This window comes from Pogona vitticeps, chromosome 14, assembly GCF_051106095.1.
Source record: "Pogona vitticeps strain Pit_001003342236 chromosome 14, PviZW2.1, whole genome shotgun sequence".
NCBI lineage: Eukaryota > Metazoa > Chordata > Lepidosauria > Squamata > Agamidae > Pogona > Pogona vitticeps.
In genome coordinates this window covers 10514632-10521793 of record NC_135796.1, presented here as the reverse complement: position 1 = coordinate 10521793, position 7162 = coordinate 10514632, and the positions used below count along the sequence as shown (strand labels likewise).

Here is a 7162-nt window from a genome sequence, read left to right as displayed (position 1 = left end):
TTCCTTCCTTCCTTCCTTCCTTCCTTCCTTCCTTCCTTCCTTCCTTCCTTCCTTCCTCCCTCCCTCCCTCTGTCATTTGGTAGTTTGCAATAAAGCCACTTGGTTTCTAAAGGGTTGCAGAGTACCAGGGAAAAGGCAGCAGCTTTCTAAACTTCTCTGTAAAGTACACAGGAATATATAAACATACCGGTGAAATATATGTAGTCTTCTGTATTTCATCAAGGCTGTTTTTATTTTATAGCATTTAAAAAAGATCTGCGTGGAGGTGATCTAGCGCTAAACTAGTGTATCAATGCAATGACTCATTGTTTATGAAAAAGTTTTTTTAGGGACACTCGGGGCAGGATCATGTAGGTGGGGATTCCTACAGTTCATAAAACATGATGTCCCAATGGCCTGCATCACCACAACACCACCCGCAGACATCCCCCCCCCCCGTCCATTTGCAGAAGGAAAGAACTGATCACCCAGGCAGAAAAGTCTTCAAATTGTTTCAGCTTGACAAAAAGTAGTAGCTGCCCAGTGACAGAGGAAAAAAAACACACATCAGAAGCAAAAAGGTCCAAACTGGATTCAATTTAGCCTTTGCATCATGTGATCCGTTTTTTAAAAAGTGTTTGAATCCATTTCTTCTATAACCAGAGCAAATTCCGGAGCATTTGACCATCCATGTAGTTACAGCCCTGGAAAGAGAGGTGGTGATATCAATGGCAATTCTGAATTGCACAGGGGATGTTACCAAAACTGGAAAACACAAATAGTGAGGTAAGATGTGGAAGAGTCAGCCGTGCACAAAACAACAGGTTCAGGGTGGGCTGTGGTCTCCTATGTCAGTGCTGGGGTGTGCGTTGTTTCTAAAGATGCTGTCAAAGGGTCAAAACGTCAGCTCTTTTCCCCCCCTAGGTTGATGTCTTGATGTATTCTTTTGAAGGCGCCTGTCAGAATGGCTTAATTTTGCAGTTATGAGCAGTTCAGAATTTGGATGGTTCTCTACAACGGGACGTGGTGACACTATTGGCTAAACCGCAGAAGCCTGTGCTGCAGGGTCAGAAGACCAGCAGTTGTAAGATCAAATCCACATGACAGAGTGAGCGCCCGTCGCTTGTCCCAGCTCCTCGCCAACCTAGCAGTTCGAAAGCATGTAAATGCAAGTAGATAAATAGGTACCACCTCGGTGGGAAGGTAAAACGGCGCTCCCTAGTCACGCTGGCCACGTGACAACGGAAATTGTCTTTGGACAAGCGCTGGCTCTATGGCTTGAAAAACGGGATGAGCACTGCCCCTTAGAGTTGGACCCAACTGGACTAAAAATGTCAAGGGGAATATTTACCCTTACCTACACGGTTTCCGTTGGGGTTTGAGCCCTTGCGTCTTTGGGGGGAAAAACACAACACTGTCCTGCTGGATGCTTCCATAGGCATCCATTCAGCAGTTCACCCAAATGACAAGTCTCGCACGTTTGCACGAATGCCCGTGAACCACCTGTTGCTTTTCTTGTGTCAGGCAGCATCAGGTTCAGGATCCCTTTGCTTCGGGGCTTGTGCCTGCCTGCGAATGTTTGCACAGTTAAAGACACAAAAGTTACCCACTGCGGATTTCTGACATTGAGCTAAATAGATGAGAATGTTCTTGCTATGCAAGTTTGGCAAACTTTTCCCAGCTCTGAAAAGAGTCAGAATTGTTGCCGAAAAGAGAACAAAACCTTACTTCGTTCGGTCCAGAGGACAGAACTAAATATAACGGTCTTCAGTTACAGAACTGCAGAAATAGGACTTTGGTTTTATTGTGCACAGTCAAGAGTTGAAAGCTAGAGAGGATGTTATCCAGACGCCGTCTGTTCCCGTTATCTGTGAAGGGAGCAGGCGATGATGCAATAAAAGCCACATCACAACCCTATCTGGCACTCACAAATGTGGCTGACAATTTTTTTTTTTTTGTAAGAGATAGCTGTGTTACGTCTGTGCAAGCATTACAGGCAACAACAAAAGAAAAAAAATTAAGAACAAATAAAAAGGAGAAAAACATTGTAGCACATTAAAGACTGTTATATTTTAATTTAATTTAATTTGTGAAAAAAAGCCCCACTTCCTCGGACACAAGAGAGAAATATAGTGTGGCAGATTTTTATACGTGTATATGTAGCATCAACATAAAGAGATCATGGTTGGTTGGTTGGCTAGAAACTTGCAAACAAAATTCATGTTGTTTCTATTATTGTTATCCTATGCCAGGGATTCATATATCCTTCTATAGCATACAGTAGTAGGATCCCTGTATCTGTGGGGGATTGGTTCCAACCCCCCTCAGGGAATGCTGAAAACGACAAATAATAGTGAACACTAAACATAGCATGGCAAAAGAAAAAAAAAATCCAGAAAAAAGAATTTTCACCATGTACAGTGGTGCCTTGCAAGACAATGTTAATTCGTTCCGCAAAAATCACTGTCTTACGAAACATCGTCTTGCAAAAATAAAAAGGCCATTGAAATGCATTGAAACCGGTTCAATGCATTCCAATGGGCTGAAAACTCACCGTCCAGTGATGATCCTCCATAGGGGTGACCATTTTTGCTGCCTGTAAAAAGGGAAATCCATCCCTAAACACAGCGGGGAGCCATTTTAATTACCCGGTGGCCATTTTGAATCCGCCGATCAGCTGTTAGAAAAACATCGTTTTGCGAAGAATTGGTTCCCGAAGCAGGGAACCGATCATCACAAAGCGAAAAAAACCCCTATTTAGAACATCGTTTTGCGATTGCAAAAGCGATTGCAAAAACGTCATTGTGAAGCGGTTTCGTCGTTTAACGAGGCAATCGTTAAGTGAGGCACCACTGTATTACCAGAACTGACCACTAGAAAGAGCCAGAAACCATGCTCTGTATTGCAACAACAAAAATATATAGCATGGTCTCTGGCTTCCTCTGCTGGCCAGTTTTGATAAATACATCATGAAAATATAGATTTATAATTTTTTCTTTTAACATTTTAAATAATATTTTAAGACCACACATAAGTAAAACCCTGGATACTGATTGCATGGACAAGGGAACCCTACTGTACAAGCTTCAATAGAATAGATCTGAATATCAACAGAGACATCATCCCCTTGTAAAAAGCCACATTGACTCACACATTTTGCAGGTTTCTCACCAACAGACTCTGTATTTTGATGCCATGTATAAATGTACAAAAATCTGCCATGCTCTCTCTCTCTCTCATGTCTGCGGAAGTGGATTTTATGTACAAAAACTCGTGTTAAAATATGTCTTTAAAGGACCACAACATTTTTGTCCTTTTTATTTGTCTTTTCTTTAAAAAATAAATAAATCTGCCTGTAATATTTATTTTGTTTTCTCAGCGGTGGCAGGGATGCTTCATTTAATGTTCCTTCGTTAACAGACAGTCTCTGCTAATTCTTCGTTTTAAATCTCAACCAACCCGTTGAAGACATACCTTGCGTCAAGTCTGAGTTATATTTTTCACGTGCTCAACGCTAGAGATGAGCGCGAACGTTTCGCTGGACGGTTCGTGCCGGTTCGTTTACCAGCCGAACAAGGGTTTGGCGCTTCTCAGCCCGGTTTCCTCCAGCGGGCACCCACTCAAGAGGCAACACCGCGAGGTGGCGAGGCAGGGAAGCCTGGCCGCTGCCTCTGAGTGGGTGCCCCCTCGAGGAAGCAGTGCTGGGAACCCCTAAACACCAATTCACCCAGAAAACGAACAGACACAAAACAGCCGAATCAATGGTTCATGTCCATTTCTATTCACCATTACCACTCAGCAACCATATGGATACCTATTGGTTGAGTTTCTAACTATCCCTAACTGTTTTGATCCTTAATGTGGTTCGCCCAGCTCAGGCACCGTTTATTGCCACAGCTTTTTCATTGCCACAGTCTCGAATCATGCTGTCTTGGGAGCCTATTCTGAATAAAGATTCTCCAGGGTGCAACTGTGTGCTGTGGTTTTATCACTCAGGTAAACCATAGGCTGATCTTGGTGATTTGAGAAGGGGAAAGACTGTAAAATATGCAGATTCTGCCACAGAGAAGTTGCATTTATACCACCTATTTGGCATTTGTTAGGTAGGGTTAAACCGCAGAAGCCTCTGTGCTGCAAGGTCAGAAGACCAGCTGCTGCAAGATCAAATCCACATGGAATGAGCTCCCATCGCTTGTCCCAGCTCCCGCCAACCTAGCCGTTCGAAAGCATGTAAAAATGCAAGTAGATAAACAGGTACCACCTCGGTGGGAAGGTCATGGCGTTCCGTGTCTAGTCGCGCTGGCCACGTGATCATGGAAACTGTCTACGGACAAACGCTGGCTCTATGTCTTGGAAATGGGAATGACCACTGCCCCCTAGAGTCAGACACGACTGGACTAAATGTCAAGGGGAACTTTTACCTAACTATTTGGTATTTATCACCCTGCTCACTTTAACGCCAGGCCTGGTGTAGAATCCTGCAGGACTCAAAAACCTTCCTGTTTGTGAGACTATGGTGTTCCAGTAAAGGTACCCACTCTGGCCCCTTGTTCTTGCTCTGAATGATGACAATTCCTGAGTCAAGCTAGACTTAGTAGCTCGTTGTAGCAAAATTCAACCAAGTATCTTAGCCCCAGTTTTGTAAGTTACAAACTTTTGTGGGATGCGTCTGAAGAAACAGGCTGTCATTCCCTAAAAAGCATGTCTGTCTTCAGAGCGGCCTAAAAATCTTCCTCATTTTTGCTTGTTTTGGAGATCCAGGGCCATCCTTGTCATTAATAAGAGGGAGGCAGCTGCCAAAATTTTTTTCACACAAAATAATGGAGGGGCAAATTGGTAATTATTCTATTTGTTGCTTTGAATGTTTACAGCCAAGGATGAAATAAGGTTCTTGTGGGATTTTTTCCCCTTCATGTGCCAAAACCCTGCAAAGCTTTCCTAGAGGTTGTGTAGTTACTGTTTAGTTCAGAGGTTGCCCTGAAATAATTCTTATTTTGCACCCTAAAACTCATGGTGCCCCTAAGAATGAGTGACCTTCGAAGGGTCTTGTCATTAACTGTGATCAGCTCTTGCAAATTCTTGCAAATGTCCTTCATTGAGTCAATCCGTCTTGTGTTAAATTTTCCTCTTTTCCCATTGCCTGCAACTTTTGCCAGCATTATTGTCTTTTCCAAAAAGACTTGTCTTCTTATGATGTGTTCAGAGACCGATAGCCTTCACAGAGTCATTTTTGCTTCTGGTAAATTCAGGCTTGGTCTTCTGTCTTTCTGGTAATGTAGGAAAATGACTCCTTTGAAATGGCTGGTTGGACTCCTTTTCTTGGACTGCTCGTTTGACTGCAGAGGCAAAAACGAGTTAGAAGAAAATAAAAGACTGTCGTTTACCCAGGAAAATAAGAGGCCATCTGGGATTTTGGTCCCAGGAAACAGTTATCGTCAGTTAACATAGCATTTTAGTAAAGCAATGTGTTGGAGCCACAATTTTTATTTGAAAACTAAATTTAATTTGCACTTAACGACCTTGGAATAAGGCATCCCCCAAGGGCCAGAAATAAAGGAGAACATAAAGGGGAGCAACTGTACAAGGAAAGACTGCCCGTGGAAATTGGTCCTGTTGTAATGCATGAGCCTAATTTCCCTTCCAAAGGCTTTAGACAGCTTTCCCCATTGCAAAGCGAAGGGATAAGGAAGCTGTAGCAAATTAAGGTGACATCCTGAGCGTTCAACCCCACCGTGCTTGGTGGCGTTCCCACCGTTCCAAAAAGCCAGCTTGGTACCCCTGAATGGCTGCAGTCCTGTGGGTCCCAGAGAATAACAGCCACAGGTGTTGTTTTGTTGGCGATGGTCAAGCAACCGGGAAGGCCTTCCCGACTTGGGAAGGCCACCCATTCCATGGCATGGGAGCAGGGGCTTTTCAAACCCAAGGTGTGCAATGGCCCCCTTGCTTAGAACAGGCGAGGGGACAGATCCTGAAGCTGAGGCCCCAATACTTTGGCCATCTCATGAGAAGACTCCCTGGAAAAGACCCTGATGTTGGGAAAGTGTGATTTTATTGTTTTTATGTTCTATTGGAAGCCGCCTAGAGTGGTCGTATATAGACCAGATGGGTGGGATACAAATCAAATCAAATCAAATCAATCAATAAATAAAAGGGAGAGGATGATAAACGGATGGGAAAGGCAGTGTTAAATATTTTGTTCAGTGCTGTCGACTTGCCCTGGATTTATGGCGAAGAATCGGTGATTTCCAGCTCTTGCAAACTCAGTCTTGTGGCTTCCTTGAGGGAGTCAGTCCATCTTGTATTGGGGTCTTCCTCTTTTCCTGCTGCCTCCCACTTTTCCCAGCCTTAGGGTCTTTTCCGGAGAATCTTGCCTTCTCATGAGCAGAACAGCGTCCGTTTCTATTTATTTGCCTCGAGAGACAGTTCCAGGTTTGATCTGATCTTGGAGCTTTAGACATCGAAGGGGAGAATCGGGGACATTTTCGCTCACCCTTTCTTACAATCCCCTTTTTCCTGTCCTCCCTTTCCACTCCTGGCCTTCCCAGTGCCTCTTTCCTTCCTCCCATGTGAAACCTAACTAGCAAAGTTTTCTTATATATCATTAACCACTTTCATTTAAGAACGGGAAACAGTTGTCTTTCCGGACGTTTTGGACCTCAAAGCCTATCATCCTACCGAGGATGGTCAAAGTAGATAAAGGATTCCCCACAGAGAGTTCAAAACAGAAAATTTCTGTCCCCCCCCCTTCCTAAAAAGACATCATTGTCTCAATTTCATCTATTTTCCAACCGCTTCTTAATCTTCAGTTCTTAAACGTTGCTGGGATGATGGTTCCTATTGCTTCCCATTGGGGTGGCCCATTGTTATGATGGGAAAATGGGAATTATAATCCCAGCAACATTTAAAGAGCGGATGATTCGCACCCATGACAGGTCACCCAGACTTCCAAGTTGAGTACACTCCTCTTGAGCAACCTCTGGTAGATCAACATCTGGAGATCCAACACAGGAAAACATCTGGAGATCCAGAAAACATCTGGAGACCCACCACCGGAAAAAAAACTTTTTGGGGATGAAAACTGGGAGACACTTCTTGATGGCTTTGGGCGCTGAGTAGCCGTCTGCCCCGGAGGCTGGAGATGAACAGATCCCGCATTAAGAGGACCTTGAACACCTTCCTTTCC

At 43.9% G+C, this 7162-nt stretch overlaps 1 protein-coding gene across 1 annotated transcript in view; it reads right to left on the bottom strand.

Annotated features, from left to right (window-relative positions):
* LOC144584783 (uncharacterized) overlaps positions 1-7162 on the bottom strand; it is a 205507-nt gene that overhangs the window by 133012 nt on the left and 65333 nt on the right. The gene's annotated exons all lie outside the window — the stretch shown is intronic.